General features: G+C 29.5%; 1 protein-coding gene and 1 long non-coding RNA gene across 14 annotated transcripts in view; both read right to left on the reverse strand.

The window, feature by feature from the left end:
* LOC147911067 (uncharacterized) overlaps positions 1-10,312 on the reverse strand; it is a 45,792-nt gene extending 35,480 nt beyond the window's left edge. Inside the window, exon 1 of the long non-coding RNA XR_015544665.1 lies at positions 136-10,312. This is a non-coding gene — a long non-coding RNA (uncharacterized LOC147911067). The remainder of the gene's footprint in view (positions 1-135) is intronic.
* Oamb (Octopamine receptor in mushroom bodies) overlaps positions 1-21,307 on the reverse strand; it is a 144,331-nt gene that overhangs the window by 86,504 nt on the left and 36,520 nt on the right. The window lies entirely within an intron of this gene.

The following is a 21,307-nucleotide window of genomic DNA, read 5'->3' on the forward strand; positions in this document are numbered from 1 at the left end:
ATTATAAAATAATTATCATATTTACAATTATTGTCTACAAGACAATAATTATAAACAATTTTTAAATTGTTTAAGATTTTTCTTTAAAAGTTTTCAAAATAAGATAATAAAATAATCTGAAATATTCAAACATACCAACAGCACTATCATCTTATCACTCCTGAGCAGGTTGATATTCAATTTATGTATAATACATCGGAAATGATTTCATCACCCTCAATTAGCTGGATGGTACGAGGGATGGTATAAGTCGTAACGCCATTTATGAAGGAGTCAATACGCAACGGAGTCCAATCCGAAGCCGTATAATCCTCGAGAAAGCTCTCGATATTCGCAACTAATGGACGTGAGAACATCTTCAGGCGAAACTTTAGCGATGGACCGCCCACGTAACTCCGAACGCGTCAGCTCGATAACCAACGGGGGTAAATCCACAAATACTACTCGGCTGAATATACATAGTCGATGGAAATGCGAAACCGGTTTTTAACGGGGATAGTTAAATCACATCTCGTGTCACGCGCTAGCGCAGTCGTTATAATGTGTTAGGAAATAGAGATACGAAGAAAATAAGAAATGGAAAATAGGATTACAACCATAGATTGCATTATTACAACCGTGAATAACAGTATGTAAACACAAAGCGTTTAAAAAAAAGAGAAAAAATATGATCAAAAGTTTCCATCTCATCGTACGAAACATTGAGCTATTATAATATGGTCAAAGGTTTCCAATCTCGTCGTACGAAATATTGAACGATTCCATTGAAAAGTTAAAATTATATCTCCGCTCTTCTGAAATTTTCTTTGAGATCAAAAATTTTGAATGTACAATATATTTTCCAAAACAATATTTTTAGTAGCAGTATTCTCATTTAGAATAATAAATAAAAGGAAGAAAAAGGAATAAATTTCCTTTTTCTTCTGCCATTACGTTTTTTAATTTAATATTTTAAATGCTAATCTAAAATATAAAAAATAAATAGAAAAAAATATAATTTTAGAAGAAAAATAATAATAGTATGGTTTTAAAAAGAAAAAAACCTTTCACTCGATATATTCAAATAAATGAGGAAGCTTAGGGGCAATAAAATAATCTGTTTAAATTACAACGTAAATTTTTAATTAAAAGGCAAATTGCGTGAAAACACAATATTTTCTTAAGGGGGAAAGTAGCGTGTACAAAAGTTAACATGGAAGGCTAGGCACGTATCTATCAAGTATCTAGCACGAAACCATTGTGCACAACATTACGCAATTAAGCGCTTCAGAGTATACGGAGGCGTATATCCATTAAAATTGAATACTTATTAGCTCTAATAACACGACGTGGGCGAACAGTAATTCGGGAGACCGATAAATTTCGGTCGGGGCGGTCTCACCGCCAAGGTAATTAATCCGAGAAGCTTAAATTCATCGATATCGTGTAATAAATGACAAAAATTCAGAAAGGTGAGAGTTGATATAGCCACACTGCGTCGATTTCCGCACGCAGTGTGGCTATATACGTTTGCGGCGTGAGAGCTTCCAAGTTTTATATAGAATAAAGTTTCATAACGACTGCAAATTTTACATTCAAAATACGTGCGTGAATTTACGATATACACGTGAATGGATATAAAATTGGATCGTACGCCATTTTCTCGTAAAGTTCAATTACGAATGGAATAATCATGTCACGTTTAATTCCTATTGTCATATTTACGTAGAACAATATTATGCAAAGCAATACGCAAATATAGGATACAATATCTGCTTCTACTTTCAGAATAATAAATTATTCGTGTTGTAATGCATCTGACTCATTATGATTCGATTCTTTCGCCCGCGCCAAATTGTTACGTGCTAATTATTTTTCCGGAAGTTAATTTATATTAATTTAATTCAAGCAAAATGCCACAATTCTTTTTTCATTCCTTCCATGCAGTTTTAAATTAATTGGTTAAATTAATCGATTTGTGACAGGATTTTCTGGCAATTGTATTAGAAGTGAGTATTCCGACATGTCAACGTGACAAAAGGATTATCAATCGCCGGCGGGACTGCATTTGTATCATTAATTAACACTGCGCAGCTTAAGCCAGATTGCTTATATCCGGAACATATGCAACGGTAAGGTCGTGCCATTGTGTTGCGTTTCTGTAGTTTACAAATGCTATTTGCCAGTGTCAAAGCTGGAACTAGAGACGACTAATTCCGCGCGGTTTTCGCACAAACAAGCGCGTGTTGCGTCTTACCGACTAAAATGTTACGCGGTGACCGAGCAAAGACACAAGCAAGCCCTGGTTCCCTACTCTGTAACGCTGGAAATCCCTTTCATAGCACGAAAATGGGAAAACTTACGATTTCTCTTTTATTCGTCCGTTTTTCACTTCCTTTTTTTCCAGTCGTAAACCACGATGTTGCCTAAACTGTGACAGCCCTTTCCGCCAACCGAGAATGCACGTCATATACCTGATATTACATATCACGTCGAGGTTCACGCTTTTACATTCAACTGTAAAGTTGGCGCATGTTATTTTTCTCAATCCTCTCTCCATGAATAGAGAGACGTTTCTTACAGCCGACATGTATTTTTATTTCAAATGCTATGATCATACGAGCGTACAATCTTGTACAATTTACTCACTCGTAACTTTAATTTTCGAAATGTTCAGAGACATCTATAATATCTTCAAACCACACATTCTAACATAAATGTATGCGACATTTGACATTAAATGCGAGAGATTTGTAATTCCGCAGAAATGTTGTGTTTAAAAAATTCAATAAAAAACAGAATCAATTTGCAAAAATCTTCTTTTTCTCACTACCTGTGGAATATAACTTGCAATCTTTTCTCGCGACTTTTCTCACATTTAAGATAATGCGTTCTCAATAGCACTGATGCTTAAAAATGTCCTCGAACGATGATGTAATGTTGTTCGAAGGATCTCGTTGGATGACCCACTACACGATGACCCATATATTTTCGACATCAAATAGGGAACGTGACGAATTGTCCTGTCTACCCAACGATATTTATAACGTGGAAGAATTCCAACGTTATTTCTTCCTTTTTTCGTTTAAGCTGGAATCAGAAGATGGGTTTATACGATTGCGAAATAGAGTTATTTGCGATCGAATTGCAGACACTATATTTTCTAATATTACGATGGATTGTAACTGTACTCGTTTGGGGTAGTCGCGTCCATGAATAACTGTGGAAGTTACGCTTCTTTTTCTGATTATTAAGCGGATACAATAATACTAAAAAATATGAACGCGGAAGTATTGATTATTAATTAACAATCTCTAATTTTCCTTATAATTCTCTCTATTATTATTCATTTTAATTTATATATTTTTGAAAATTTTGTACTTTATATTTACTACACTACTATACTACAATACTTCATATTTCGATTTTAAATTACTTGATGTCTGTCTTTTTAATCTCTACAGGATTTATTAATATCAACGACATTCTACTCCTGAAATCGTGAATCACACGATATATATGAATCGTTAGTCAATTTCAATTAATTTCCACAATCCCAATTAATTTTGTGTTAAAGTACACGTGATGTCCTCCATTGTGTTATCTACAGAACAGAACGAAGTGAAGCCATAAATTGCCAAGAGAAACGAAGTCTAACTAGAACTATCGAATCGAAATTTATTGCATCGAGCGATCGCAATCTTTATAGCTGCCGAGATTCAGCACATTTTCTTTAATCAACTGATTATCTAGTTTACGTTTACTTCGACCTTTATGCATAATGATTTACTTGAACTCTAATTACAAATGAACTGAATCTTTTTGTGTGTTTCGTTATTTTTTTCTATACTTATTATTTATCATAATTTAATGTCTAAGTTTTTTTTATCGAAATATATATATAAATATTTATTTTTGTGTGATAACACAAAAAAGCAATTTATAGCGATTTTACTTTGCTAAAAACAAAAAGCAAAATTTGCATTTCGATGTCATTTAATATTTTGCGTAAAAGTATATTTATTTCAAATTAAAGAAAAGTAATATGACGCGGAGCAACGTTACATATATTCAATTAAACATATTTCGCAAGATATTTCGCGAATTAATGACAGTTGAGGTTATCGCATGTGCTAATTTTGCTACGCGAGATTTCGCGTTGAATTTCTCAATTTTTTAGAAATACTTTCACAATCATCCCAAATCTCTCGTTTCAGCATCTGTTCTCTTTTCGCGTTCTCTAAAGCAAAAAACTCGAGAGAGAGATAATTTCGGGATGCTCCCTGAGCTTCTGACGATCTATTTTCAACTGCATCACGGATTCATTCCTGACTCCTCTTTCTATCGTGCGAAATTACACGACAAAACAGACGTCGACAGACTTGTAAATTAAAAAAATATTGAAACAAGCACTACGAAACTTATGTTGAAAAAGAGAAAAACAGAAAGTTGTAAAGTATGTTAAATTGTTAATTAAAAATACATTAATACATTAATAATAATAATAATAAAAGTGTAAACGCATGTAGCATAAAACTACTTTAAAAAATATGCATAACAAAATTACATAGCTTCTAATATAAATGTATAAAAAATTTGCATTAATAGTCTAGCTAATTGGAATATACCAATAAAATAAAAAAGATCTACAAGAAATCATAATTATGCGACTAAAATTGGTAGCTGAATCAAATATCTGTAACTTCACCGTTAACCATTAATCTGCTCGTTATCGTGTTTTCGTCATGTTAAATATAAATTGCATGCTGCTTGTTGAATAATCCTATCACGTTGAGCTTAGATTCTATAGATCAAATGTGTGCAAACGGCGTGATTAGTATTTTGTTATGTAAACTTGTAAACGATGCGAACGGCAAATACGTTATTCGATACATTGGAGAAATGTATATTTACTACGCAAGAGAGAAGAGCCATGATTCTGTATAGACTGTTACAGAATCATGGCTTTGTAAATATAAAAATATTTTTCTAAATATATATAATACTTAACAAGGAACACATTCAAATACAAAAATTAAAACAAAATACTAAATATTAAAATTAAATTAATTTTTTAATTGTAAAATTAAAAATAAAACAAGAGTTACAAGCTAGATCTTAATGCTAGATCAACTACAAAAACATAAGTTTATTATATAAACGTTTCGACCCCTTGGATTGGATCATTCTCAATGTTTAAATTAAATACAATTTGAAATCAATGGCTCATTTGAAAAATAATAACTTGCTAATACATATGATAATTTAGACGGTAAAAGTAATAAAATATAAATTCATCATCGTGTATGTACAATTTTGTTATTGAATTTATATTTTATTACTTTTACCATCTAAATCATTATACGTATTAGCAAGTTATTATTTTTCAAATGAGCCGTTGATTTCAAATTGTACTTAATTTAAACATTGAGAATGATCCAATAAGGGTCGAAATGTTTGTATAATAAACTTATGTTTTTGTAGTTGATCTAGCATTAAGATATAGCTTGGCTTATAGCCCTTGTTTTATTTTGAATTTTATAAATTATTTGAGCCTTTTGTCTTTTACTATTTTTTTTAATTGTGTTTCATTATTAAATACAAATAAAGTTTATCTTAAAAAGTAATGATAATTTTATGATAATAATTATTATAATATATAAATAATAATAATTACATAATAATTATTACGGTATAAAAATAAATAAACATAAAGATTTTAATTTTCTGAAATTCTTAAAAAAAATTTGGATTCGCTATTTATTTATCCATGTATCTTAATGTAATTTTCTATATGTTGTAAACTTGATTTAAAGAATTAATTTCATCGCGTTTTGTTTGAATTTGTCAAAAGATTATTATTTCTAATTTTATGGCATTGCGAAATATTGCAAAATGATTAAGCGTTTCTTTTGGATTTGAAAAATTATGTAATCGGTAATAGCATGCCATAATTCCATACGTCAAACAACAGAATAGTTTTGTCCTTGGTTGAGATAATTGCAGTTTCAATATTGTAATTCGAAGCAGAGATTAAAAAGGAATCGCAAACTAAAATAAGGATTGTGTTATAGGAAAACGGCGAGATTTCGTGAGAACAACCGGAATTGTTTCTTCGCTATCTAGCTAGGATAGCCTTTATAGCAAGCTTTTAAAGCCATCGACACTCCGTTATTCTTCCTAACTGCTTTTTATCATTATCTACACTTTATCTTACACGGCTTCTTTTGTCCTAATTCAACCTTGACTGCATCGCCGGAGGATGCCTTATGTGGTCATTTTTCTGCTAATCGACTAGTAAAATTACTGTATTGAAACATTAAGGTACATCGAAATAATTACGTGTACGTTTCGTGGCGACATAACTCAAACTCATGAAAAATGACACGTTCCTGCCCACTATATTATAAATTATTGATTAAGTGACGGTAATCGTTCTTCATCGTTTGATAAAAGATGAGATAAAGAGATGAGGAAAAAATGAGAAATCCTAAAAATGTTTTCCCAAAGTAATTGTTATTAATACACAATTAGATACTAGATTATCTTTAAGTAAGTATACATATTCTTCATTATTGTTTTTAAATAATCCATTTCTTTATGTTAGTAATATTCAAAAATTCTTAATTTATTTCCAAAAGATAAATATAAAATGCAAATTAAATCTTTAATATTTTTTGCTTATTTATTATATCTATTTATCTACATATTTATTTACTAAATATACATTTCTAGATAATAAATAAAAAAATGAATAATGACGTCTCTAACAATAGGAAACTTTTTGGGTATTTCCGAGATCTCTTGAAATTGTTATCTATTTAATTATACTTATTTACTATCAGCCCCTGTCTCTTACCTCCGACTTATTAGTGCATCCGTCCGGAAAAGGACACTTCGTAGATTTACTTCGTTATATCTCGTTCTCGAATTATCCGGCTATCATCGATATTACCTTCGATTGTTCGTCTCGTCCCTATCTCCCTCTTTTTACGTCTTCCTTTCGACTTCTTTCGGCCAATTTGTTTCGAGTGCCGCATTTTTCGATTCTTTTCGACAATGATGTCAATCGCATTGTTCTCATTTTATCCTGACACCGCGTTTCTTCACTTTTTGCTGTCTCTCTCTCTCTCTCTCTCTCTCTCTCTCTCTCTCTCTCTCTCTGTCTTTGAATTTTTACACCATAAACAATATCAACAAACACAAAGGCAATGACGTCTCAAAAATACATACTGTTAAACTTCACGCACAATTTTAATAATTTTGTCCCATAAACTTTTGATGATTGTTGCGTTTTACAATAAAAAAATCCTATTTAAATAAATATATATTTTAATAATCGACTAAACATATACTTATAATAAATAAGTATTCACTTAATAAAAATAAATGATTGTTAAATGAAATTAATGTTTTTTTATATCAAATAAATATATTTTTATAAATATATCTTAATAAATGTTTAGTTGGTAATATTCAAATAAATAATTTATTAAAAAATTTTTTGTTGTTGTAGATAATAATAATAAACAATAGGCTGTGTCTCAAAATTCACTGCCAGTGCTAAAAATTTATAGTTTACGTTACGTGCACTATAGATTTAATTAATTTTGAAAATAGCCAGAGCATTTATCATCAATTTCATGTATTAGCACGTTCACAATATTATCATAAATTTTGCATCAAGAAAAATTTACTACATAAATCAATCACATCGTGTAATAGGACATGATAATAATTACTTTTGTTTGCCTCTGACTTGTACTTACTGAATGCACTGATAATGTTGGATGGCAGGCAATTTCCTGCGTTAATTAGGTCTCTTTTAATTAAACTCTCTCAAAAAATGTACGAAAATGAAAGCGATCTAATTTCTACTATTAGAATTTAAATTAAAGAAATATTTTGTTCACAAAATTATGATAATAAAATGTATGCTTTAATATTGTAATTTGTATTTTATTTATTTCATTATCTATAGTATTCACACTTTTCGGTTTAAAATAAAAATGTAAATTGTTCCACAAATAATACGACCCGAATAAACAGGCTTTTTTAATTAGAGATTAAATTAATTATTAATTATTAATAAAGATTATTAATACATTCTTTTAATTTTTATAAGTAACATCTTTTATAATATTCTTTATAATTTTTTAAGTAACTTCATAAAAATTTATCTAAAACGTTTGAATCCCACTTTTTATCATGTTACGCATATATAAAAAAGACACCGTACGTGTCATAGTTTGCAGCAGTATGTCATTCTTAATCTTTCTTTTATCGCAGAAAGTTTGCCTTGATAAATGTGTATATATTATGTATAAAATTTACAAGTAATATTTCTTTTAAATTCTGTAGAAGTTTTACATTAAAAAATTCATTTTAAATAAAAAGTAATATAAAGACAGATAAAAACTTTAAAGAAAAAAATTAATTTTCAAAATAAAAATTAATTGTTTTTATCTTTGTGACAAAAATAAGTATGTTGCAAATTTTCAAGCTCAATATCATTTTTTATATCAACTATATTATAGTTCACTACATATATTGTAATTAATGTAACATATTATTTTTTTATTGCTCGTATACATACATATATGTCACATAAAATTATTAAATCGATATGTATAAGTAACGTGTATGCAATTATATATGTTGATAAGTCTTTTTACATAAAATAATCTATCGTTTATCCTGAATTAATAATCTTATATATTGATTCCATTTGATGCTCACAAAATTTGGCGCTTCTAGAATTATTTCATGACTTCTTAGAATTATTCTTTGTTATTTATCGAATGTTAAATAAGAATAAATAACGCTGACACCAGCGCTGCGAATGTCGAATAGAACGTAGCTATTATACATATTATTATGTCATACTATTTCATCATAGTTGTTTAATTAGAAAATAAGCGAGAGAAAGCGAGAGAGAGAGAGAGAGAGAGAGAGAGAGAGAGAGAGAAATAGAGAGATTTCAAAATTCGTATTAAACAATGTACACGGTGGTGATAACAATTGTAGTACTTGTCAGGTACACGTATCGGTCAGGTCGTACGAATTAGATAGCAAACTTTATGATGATTAGGAAAACAATGGGAGAACTACTACTGACGGTACCGTATATACATATACAATAGATTATATCATACGAGAAACGCAGTTTCGCGATACTGTCGATGCAAAACGAAAAAGAAAAAGAAAGAGAGAGAGAGAGAGAGAGAGAGAGAGAGAGAGAGAGAGAGATTCATCATTTAATTAATAAAAGAAAAAAAACATGTAAATCTAATTTGTGAGAAAGAGGAGAATTCAGAGAATCAAATTCTTTTTATATAAATTTGTTATTCCATAATAATTTCCGAGAAAAAAACTACAAAAAATATGTACTGAATAAAAATCTACATCGAGAGAAGAAGCTGATATAATAATTTTCATTATTCGAAATATTTGTTTGTTTTATAATTCTCTATAACGTTCAGTTAGACTTAATTGTTAATTTTAAAAACACAATAAATAAATATTAAATATGTGTAAAACAAAAATGCTTAATTTTATTTCAAATTAATATTTCAATTTATAAATCGAGATATATTATGTGTTCGACAATATTAAAAAATTACGTTTAATTCTGCACTCGTATCACGTATGGAATATTAAGACAAATTGAAAAAATTAATCAATGCTTTACGTTCCGTTACGCGCGCGAATGAGCAGTGGTACATGTCGAGAAATAATTTTCATCGCATATTAATTGAATGTCCTGACAATCTCCGAGTACTCAGTCGCATTTTTGATCGCATTATTCTCCAACGATGTGCTCCGTCCATTCTTTACATCACTCGATTGAACCAATATTTTTTCAACCATCGGTTATTCTATTACTTCCGCTCAAACAATATTCCAAGAAACAAAATATCCAAAAATATCATACTAGACAAGAATGTCCACCTACAATGTAGAATTATATCAACAAATAATAAGACTATGTTTACCTTAACAGAAGTATGTGTATGCAATCAGTTTTTGCTGACAAGAGAAGACTCTTCTAAATTTTAATTACACAATTTACTTGTTTTGACAGTTGTCAAGAGTATTCAGTATTAGCCGCATTCAAACCAGAGAGAGTTAACTCACTGTCAGATAATTATTAATTTCTTATGTAACACGCGCGCGCGCGGATCATATTTTATGTCTCATAGTAGGTACCTGGTATCTTTCGCGTTTTAGAAAATAATGAGACAATGTAACTCGAATCTTCAAGCTACGAATAACAACTTGCGAAAGTGTTCTGCAATCTTGTATTTATGTGTCACGAAGAATAAGCGTTATGTACTACTACCCAATTTAAAAAAATACAAATAAAGGCCGCATTTACCTATCTTATTCCTTAAAGTTAATTTCAATAAATCACATTTTCATAAATTATATAATAATGCTAGATTGGAAAAATGGAATCTATCGTTTCAATCGAAAAATAAAACATTTATATAAATTAATTTCCTATTATCTTTTTTCAATTTCTTACGTTCTGAAAGAAGAGTGAGATTGCATATATAATTTTAATAAATAAGATTCACTGTAAGAATAGAACAACTCGTCTACACTTAAATTTCATTAGGCTAAATTTGACACTACAGATTTAACAGTGTAAATCTCGAATTTTGACTTATTAAAATTACTATCGATCTTATTTTTCCAAGAAAATTAAGAAAAAGATAATGATAGTATTTTAAAATTTTTATAGGAATGTAAACTTTTTTTAAGCACATTAATGACTCATGGTTTTATTTAAAACTAATAATATATAATTTATACATAATCAAATTAAATTAAAAGAATTATATACAATTAAAAAATTAAAATTAAAATTTAGTATTTATATATATATATAATATATATATATATATATATATATATATATATATTTTAATAAATATTTTATCTAAATCAGTTAATTGTAATAGGTGTCTGTATGTAAAAAATAAAACTCAGCTACGTAATAAAAATCGACATCATCTACGTTAGATAAAAATAAAAATTAGTAACAAACGACAGATTAGTATGCAAGCACTTACAATAATAAAATTAAATGCTTGAGAGTTTTATGCGAGATCATCCTTTTTGATTATCTAACTTTGGTCATTTATAATTCGAAAACTATGTGACCGCAATATTAGAACTTTCGACTATAATTAATTACCAGAATATGGTATTAAAGTATTAGCGCATGGGTTGTTACAAAGTACTATCTGTATCGTGCCGACGGCATTTGCGCTGTTTACGATAAGAATGTGATATGTTTCTTTCGTATGCTTGTTCGTTAGTTAGTCAATTAAAAACACAAATTATCATTATTTAATCACTTTTGGCTACACTTGACGCAACGTTTCTGTCTCTTTGAAACTTATGGCAGCAAAATTGCGTCGATATTATCAGCGAGCGAAAGCGGCGCTCGAGAAACTTGATTAATTAGAACATTTACGGAACATACGCGGCTTGCAACATCATTATCCATCATAAGGAGACTATCGTATAATGAGAGATATCGCTTGAGAAGTTTGGAATTTCGTCAGATCTCACGCTCTCGACACACTTCTCTTTCGCAATGCAACGAATATTTTCGGATAAGAGCTCGCAAGAGCATGTTGAGGCCTCCGATAGTTATATAACTGACGAGATATCACCGATATGCTTGAACACGCGCAGAGTTATCGCGTTTGGATATTTTAGTGGAAGAAACCGACCGCTACATCACGAATTCCACGGTGATGCGAGTTCAGCCACGGTCGATAATTTCGAGCAACTATACCATGAGATATTTCTGCTTGCCTCGATCTCCTTTCTCTGCTCGAAACAGTTGGAATTTCGAATTTCGATATATATATATATATATATATATATATATATATATATGCTTGACTTATCACGTACATAGCCCTTAGCAAGTTTCCAAGTACGAACGGAAGGTTTCGATCAATCGAAACGGAACGCGCGCGTTAGCTCGTTCTCGTTTCAAATATAACTAACTGGCTACAGCTACTTGTAACGGACTCCACCTCATCCTCCTTCTCCTTCTCCTCCACCATCTTTCCTCTCCAGTCCAAATCTGTTTATCTTACGAAGTACGGGGGATTAAGTTGATCCCTGGGGAAGGCGCACCAGGTAGCGTGTCGTACTACGCGCTTTGAGATAAGTTCACGCCCGAAGTGGCAATCGTCTTTTTCCGTGCTTAAGACTTAGCGGAGGAGTCTTTCTTCTTTTATACAGAAGTTCGAATTATATCGGTAACTTTTCTGTAATCGAATATTGAAGATTAATCTCTGTAAGTGACAGAAATACGGAAAGAACAGTTTTACTAAAATATCTAAAAGTTTAATTAGATACAGATAAGAAAATAGTTGTATAAGACTATTAAAATAATTATAAAACCCTTTAGCGTTGATAACACAGTAAAAAATGTTAACATTTTAATAATCAGCTTGAAAGTCTTATATCGGATGTTCAATATAAAACGTTACAAAATTTTTATCTTGAAAATATGGCATTATTGAGAAAAATTGTACAGACAAAAATTGTAGGATTCAAAAAGATCTATTTGCTGATCTTATTAGTTTGATGGACTTTGGATGGACTTTGATTCCAGAATCTAATAACCGATATGTTTAAAGCTTTCCAAATTATATTAAGTACTTAATAAAAAAATATTTTCTTATAGAGTTTTGAAAAGTTCTCAACATCAGCTATTAGATTCTGGAAACAAAAGTAGGGTGTTCCATTAAAAAAAAATCGTGATATGACCTTGGCAATGCCACTCAAACTAAAATCAGTAAATAGATCTTTTTGTATCTCACAACTTTTGTCTGAACAATTTTTCTCAATAATGCTGTGTTTTCGAGATAAAAATTTGTAACGCTTTATTTTGAACACCCTACATATAATGATTTTAATAGATCAAACAAAATTATTTTCATATTTGTATGCGTGTATGTATCTGGTAAAATTTTTAAATACTTGTGGAAAATAGTTTTTTTCTCCGAAGAAAGAAAAATGAAAGAAAGAAATAGCGAATATTAATTGCAATTTAATATTTATTAATACTGTTATTTTTTAAAAAATATTAGGTGTTAGAATTAATTCGTAGCGTTTTTTAATGAAAGAATGTTATTTATTTCACATGAGCATTAAAAAATACATTAATGAAAGTACTTCCCATCACTTGTAAAACGCTACGAATTAATTCCAACACCTAATATATGTGTTGATATATACTTATATATATAATTGAAAGAATTGAGATTTTATTTTTGAAATGTTTCTTTTTAGTAAATTTTTCTTTTGAATAAATAGACTGTCATTTCATTATATTATTTGCAATAATCTTTGCGGATAATTTATATTTCTCGCTTTAATGATTTCCAACAGCTTATGCAAGTGTGATGTTTTTTTATGTTATTTTAATAGCAACGACCGATAAGTATCTCATTAAAAACAAAAATAACAGTTATGTATCTACTGTACATACAATAAATATGTTTGTTTTGTTAATGTACATGATTATTGCACGTGTACATAATACATGAGATACAGAATAATTATTCTATTTGATACTGGCGTTCACGTTACTTAAATTGTAAAGCTTTTCACGCGAAACGAGTAGGTAGAGGAAAATAAGTGTTCTCACGAGCGAGAAACATTGGGGGAAGTAGTAAGAAAACGCATTGCTTCCGCAACGCATGACATGAATCTCCGGTAAGAGACCGTTTAGTTTCTCAGTCGAGGATATATTTTTCTTGAGTTTCGCGTTTCCCATTTTCTCGCGGCACAACGTATGCGACGCGAAACAACGGAGGGCAGTAGATTAGAGGAGTACGTTAAAAGCTCGTGCACGTTGTGTGATACAGCTTTTATCGTGCTTTTACCGCATCGATACATTTGTCATTGCGCCAGATGCAGTTTCACGCGAAATTAAAAGGATCGCCAAAACGATAGTGGCTTTACAATCAAAATGTAAATAATACGTAGTGTGGTGGAAAAAATACTTCTTCAAAAATGAATGGTTCAATTTATTCTGTAAAGTACGACTGTAATTAGGAGATGACTGCATTAATCTTTCATATTTGACAGCGTATTTTGATATTGCATATATTGCGAATGTACCACTATATTTTTCTATAGCGCGGTTATAGTGCAAGAGATATTCGATCTTCATTGAAAGGCTCCATTAATCGCACAGTGTAGAGACAAAAGGGTTGATTTCAGTAATGGAACACGCTTTCGGGTACTTACATCAAGGGACATATCGATTTTGCTAATGGAGCTGCAGTTAAACGCCAATTAACAGGATCAAAATTAATTGCAGATCAAAGCGACACGCAACGCTTTTGCAAAAAAACAGGATTGCATTTATTATTTATCGCGAGATGATCGCGCACTTCCATCGCAATTCCATTATGCAAGATAACACAACATAGAAATAAAATTGAGCTTGATCCCTCGATCAAGAATCATTCCATCAGATAATTAATCGTTCTGCCTGCACATTCTAACGTGACATAATCTCGAGGTCATAAATTAGATCATACTGACATAAGCTAAAGTGACAGAGAAATATGTTCGTCGACCGCTTGCATATGCAATGAAGTTTCGATTTCACAAAACGTATTATTGTTTTTCTCGGAATCAGAGCGTTTGAAAGTTAAACAATTAAATAAAATTCGAAAGTTAAAAAATTAAATAATTTCTGAATAATTATTATGATGCTTAATTTTATTTTTCGCGCTAATAAATATGGCAGTTCTACACTTAATAGCTTTTATAAAAAAAAGCTGATAATGCGTTATTACAACTTATGTTAACAATTGCATAATAACATGAGTATTACATTTTGTTAATAATAAATTATTCAATAATAAAATTGTTGCCTAGTCGTACTATTTTTAGATTGTGGTCATGTAAGAAGGATAGTTCTGAGACAAGATCGGAAATACGATTTTTACAATTTAAAGCAAGATCAAGAAATTTCAGCAACAGTAGAACAACGACGTAATCGGATCAGCGATAAAACGCTGAAAATGAAGCAAAGTGTCGTATAATGAAAGTGTAAAACAGAGGATGGGAAGGAACTTATCGTTTCGGGTACGTCGACCGCGAAACAGCGCACGCAATACAAAGTGCTAGCTTTAAATTATGTCGTGGACAAGTTTACGGAAGATCGCGATTATGATAATATTTTCTTGTTTTACAGCGGCTGTTATAACTCCTTCTGTTATTTTCGACGGGGAAAATAACACTTGAGAAATGTTATTGTTAAAAACAGCACGAAATATTCACCGTAATTTAAGATAATACGCGCGATATTTTCAACGTTTTATTGCTGTATTTTACAAAGCTGATTAACTCTGATTCACGCTTCGTAATACTTTCGTTCGTAAAGATTAAACATGGAATGTATAAAAATATTAAAAAATCATATTTTGGCAAAAATCATATTTTACAAAAAAAAAATGAGATTGGATTACGCCCATGCATTCGGAAATATTGGATAAATATTGAAACTCATCAGGATGTAACTCAATCTCTCAGATTATTGCTGATAAGGGATTTGATTGTAAATGGCAGAAAAAATTGTCCAGGAATGAAAACGTTACTGATGGCATTACGCAAAATTTCACGAATAATATTTTGCAATATAAAATAGGGTTAAAACAAAAATATTAAACGGAAACAATTTATTTGTAAACAAATTCCACATTTTCACATGGTATTAAATTGAAACAATTAAAACGACTGTGTTTAACACAAGAGTGATCGCGTACCGGTCATTTTGCCGTACTTTTCCGTTTTCTATTTATATCTTTCAATTTATTGGCACTATTATATTTTTTATGTAAATGTTTGTTAATGTTTTTTCGTATAGTGTGCGAAAATAGATGACGTAAACACGCTTATATTTACATAAAATTTGATATATTTGTAACAGTCGGTCTAAAAAACCCTTGCGTGCACTTACGTTAGTCCCCGCGGTACGCAATAGTATGTAAACTCACTTATGTTAGTGTTTGTAGTCTCGTTTTCTTATTAATTATTACTTATATATATTAGGTGTTGGAATTAATTCGTAGCGTTTTTTAATGAAAGAATGTTATTTATTTCACATGAGCATTAAAAAATACATTAATGAAAGTACTTCCCATCACTTGTAAAACGCTACGAATTAATTCCAACACCTAATAGTAATTATCATATACGTATTCTAATTATAACATATATATAGTGAGAACAAAAACTATTCGTACAAAAAAATTTTTTATAAAAAAGTCTTATTTGTAGAAAATAAATATTAATTAGCAATTTTATACAATGAATACATTCTGTTCTTACATTGACAAACAAACTTCGCATTCTTGATTTTAAAAGCTAAATTAAATCAACTATACGAATACTTTTTGAGCATCCAAACAGCACAATTTTTAATTTTCGCTAATTTTTCAGATGATATATTTTCTATAATACACATCTTTTTGGTATATATAATTTTAAGAAATATACAGTCTATTTTATTTTTTATGAATAAATTGTTAATTACACAGCAAGAAATGATCGTCAATTAAACGAATCGATGTCAAGTTGGTGTTGAAATCATCGTATCGATGTTGATTCAACATCAATTCGATGACTCACTCTAGCTCGATATTTACTTTTTAAAAATAAAGTTTTTTTAAAAAATATTTTCTTTGTACGAATACATTTTGCACTCCTTGTATGTGCGAAAATATTAGGTGTTGGAATTAATTCGTAGCGTTTTACAAGTGATGGGAAGTACTTTCATTAATGTATTTTTTAATGCTCATGTGAAATAAATAACATTCTTTCATTAAAAACGCTACGAATTAATTCCAACACCTAATATATTTCGGTCAAAATAACCAGGACGCGCATACTAACGTTAGTTTCGAGACGCGCCTATTCCCGAGTTAATCAATATTGAAATAACTGAAAGTGAATATTTCATTATAAATAATTTACGCCACAGTGATAAATTATTTGTAACAAAATAATTATGTCGCGGATACATTGCATAACATCCAAAATAATTACGTTTAATTCATATTTGTTAATATATGTATAATGAGATTCGCGTTTATTAAATGATCTTGTTATGTACACATGAAATAATCAAAATTGTTTTTTACAACGAGCACGATAGATTAAATGATAATACTGACAAAATGTGAAAAAAATTGAAAGCACCTCTCTTCATCTTTTTAACTTCCTTCAGTCGTAAATAAAAATAAAAATCGAATTCAAAAAATATATCCTATAAATTGTTCTGACAATAAAATGCATTCTTATAAAAATATATCACATGTTTATATTTCATATAATTATGTAATTCCATTTTAAAAAATATTAAATTTTTTAAAATGTATTAAATTAAAAAAAATGGCAATAATTTTGAAATCCTATAAAATTAATATGACTTAAAAACAATTTTTTGTCTATCATGTTATTTGATCCTACTAAACAAGTTATGTTTTCTTCTCAATATTTTTTTGCATCATCAAAAATAAATGAGAATAATTATTACAAAAAGGTTGAATTTCACCGATTAGTTTCATTTTCACATATAATTAAAATAGTGTCCTATATATTTTAAACCATGTTGCAGATTCTTCTGGTTTCGTCATGTAACAAAAATTTTTGAAATAAAAAATATTACTTCAAAGTTTTTCACTTTTTAGACTTAAAAGATACATATCTAAAGTGTAATATACGTAAATATAGTACGATTATCAGTTCTAATAACTTTAACCTTGCTTGTCCACATACGTATTATACATATGTCAAGGTTGAAGTAAGCAATTAAAACTGATAATCAAACTAAATTTATCTACGTTACACTTAAGATGTTATTTTTAAATTATAAACGTAGAAAACTTTGAATTAATATTTTTATTAAGATATGATAATAACGCTTTGCAATCTGCGTATTTATTACATTATTTATACACACACACACACACACACACACACACACACATCGTCTGACTGAAACAAACTACGCCTATGATACAAATTGAAAATGAATATACTTTTTTTCGAAACACATGTCGATCTAAAAGCACCTTAAAGTACTTTATCTTGTTTTCAGTTTTTATCTAACAACTGCATACCATAATAGTTGTATGTATTTGTTAATAAGACTAATATCTTACGCGATGATGTTGTTAGCATGTAAAATTACATGTGTAATACTCGAATTTCATAAAAAAATGAAAATTATATTTCATAGAAATGTTAAGCGTAAAAGAAAGTAAAAATTAAACACACTGAATTAAGAACTGTTTTCAAAAGACCTATTATAATGAAAAATAACATGTTGAGAAAAGCGCTTTTATTCAATGCGTCTCAATTCAGCAATCGTTAAAGTAGTAGACCTTATCTGAGCCAAACTGAACGTTTCTCTTTACGCAAAGAACGATTTTTCAAACCTTATCTATGGTTTCTTGAAAGTAACTCGACAATTTTTTACGTTACTCATTTTAAGAAAATGTTTATATGTCGCATGTTCAATCCCATAGAAAGTTTGATATTCATGTTGATCATTTATTATCTCACAAACCCTTTAAATAAGATTATAAATTCCGTAATAGCACTTAATAGGACTTCATTAGATATATAAAAAGAAAATTTTTTCATTACTCAACACACGTTATCAAATAAATAATATATCAGATTAAAATTCCTTCAAATTCCTTTGTTATGTCGTAATTAAAATATAATTTTCTTCAAAATCAAAATAAATATTTTATTATAATTGTTCGTATAATTTAAATAAACAATTACAATACACTTCTGTTTAAAAAATATAAAAGTATCCAATGACATTCGCAAAATATGAAATTTATCGAAACGAAGATTTATGTAGCGTGCGGCATCTAAATAAAAACACAGCATTTCAGTCAGTATATCAAAATATTCTCCTTACAATTTTCATAGTACGTTGCGGATTTCACAAACGATTTACATCTGAATTCTTTTCTTTTCTGTACATTGGTAAAAGAAAAATATTAACCGCATCGCAAATGATGAGGATATATCCATTTTTACTTCGCTGTCTCTTTAGTCCCCTAGGAGATCCCCCTTGTCCCTCTCACGGTCTTCGTCGAAAAATATGTAACCTTCCTGCTACTCTTTCAAATCGATCGTATCGGACGCTCCAGATTCAGTCGAGTGCGCGCTTGCACCCCTTTCTATAGCATTATGTCAGATTTTTCGCTGAATCGAGATTTGTTCGTGTCCCGAAGCATGCACGGATAAAAGATCGAACAAGCCATCATGAATTTATCGAGCATCATCGCATTATATCGAGCACGCTCTGCAAAATTCCGGTAGCCACTCGTACGACTGCACGGTAAAATAATATGAAATAAAATCGCTAATTCGTCACTCGTTGTTTCGACAAAGTGAAAAGACAAGCGAAAAAAGAATATAAATCAAAAAATTCTTTCTAAATATAAGACAAATAATTGCATATAGAAATTTAATATTTATGTATATAAATAGGTAATATTAAATCTGTTCTATATTTCACTATCTTTCAATATCTGAATATAAGATAAAAATAAATGTAAAATGTAAGAAACAATTATATCTCTTAATGTAAGAAACAATTATACTTAATAAATTACTTCATTACTTCGTTTAAAAATAATTTCTTATGTTAAGATTAATATATGTAATATTTAGCTAATAATTTTTTTTAATTATCTCTAATTTTACATTTATGACATCTTGAAATTATGCATCAGTCATTTATATATTGTACATAATGTATTTACATATAGATAATATCTTAACAATGTAAAGTTGTTTCAATGTAAAATGTGTATGCTACTCGAAGACAAAAATGTACACTATATGTACATACGAAATTATCAACAGGTGGTTTTACATAACCACCAAAGTTATTTCGCAGATAGAAATAATAGTGCATGCTGACTTTGCTTCGTCATCACCTTGTATATGTGAACCAAAGGAGAAATATCGATTTTCACGTTTGTATAATCAGTCCATCTTGAATGATATACAATTGAAAAACAATGCACAAGCAATGCTGATAAATAAAATAATTTTAAAAATAACAATACATTTTTTGGAAAAAATTTGTTTCACATAATGTTTCTACAGAAGAATTTATGCAGACAAATAAATCTTTCAGTCATGCAGACAAGTAAATTTTTCACTTGTCTTTGAAGGTACAATTATTCACTGCGCAGATTTCATTTTTCAAAATTTTTCGTAAATCATAGAAATTAATAATAAAAAGTAATAATAAAAAAATATAAATATAAAATTAAAGTATAATTAGTTCAGTAAAAGAGATTAGTGATTAATAATTAAGTGTTAAACATTTTGTTTTAAAAAAAATATCTAAATTATCAGTTTAAGCTGTAGTGAGATATATCAAGTGTATTCTTTCATCACTCAAAGGCACAGAAAATGAGAACAGGGACTTAATCCACAAATACGAGAAGGTGTGAAGAGATTATCGCGTAACATGTTAAGGGAGAGGGCACGATGTAGCAGAGATTAATTTTCCTAGCAACTAGAATTTCTCGAGAGACTCTTCGCGCGAGTTGTAAACCGGAATGTCTCAACATGTTGAAAAGTCCTCTGAATATATTACATGTACATGCGGACATTAAATCATCATATAAAATAATTATAAATGACATCATTGCGTAAAACGTTATTTCGACATAAATGATAATAATATAATCAATTATATAAATGGAAAACATTAATTTTTTTTTCAAAACGTTTCAAAATCAATATTGTCTAACAATTTAACTGGCCAGGAAAAATTATTTCCCGTTTAACACAACATGATATCTTTTTAATAGAGAAATATATGTAATCGTTTCCTTTTAATATGCGCGAGAACGTTCATGGAAAACTTTATTCGTTGATTTGGATTAAATATATTGTTTCAAAAAAACGGTTCAATATTGGAAAAAGATAGTAGTGAAATAATCTTGCAAATCCTCTAAGTATGAAACAAACAGCGAAGATTTTTTTTTACTAGCATTATTTGTGTGACGTATAATTCCAACGTTTTTTTTCCTTGTGAGAAAAAACCAGACAGAATGCGATACGCAAAAAACTCAATAAAACGGATTATAAAAGTAAAAAAAAAAAACTAAAACTGCTGTGGAATATAATGAGACAAGCGGAGAATTTTCTTCAGCAATATCGCATAGCACTCGCGATTTGCAATTTTTGATGCGCAACGTCGCAAATAATGTGAAAAACATGACAAATG

The sequence above is a fragment of the Acromyrmex echinatior genome, chromosome 1, assembly GCF_024713525.1.
Source record: "Acromyrmex echinatior isolate Ae372 chromosome 1, ASM2471352v2, whole genome shotgun sequence".
Classification (NCBI taxonomy): Eukaryota; Metazoa; Arthropoda; class Insecta; order Hymenoptera; family Formicidae; genus Acromyrmex; species Acromyrmex echinatior.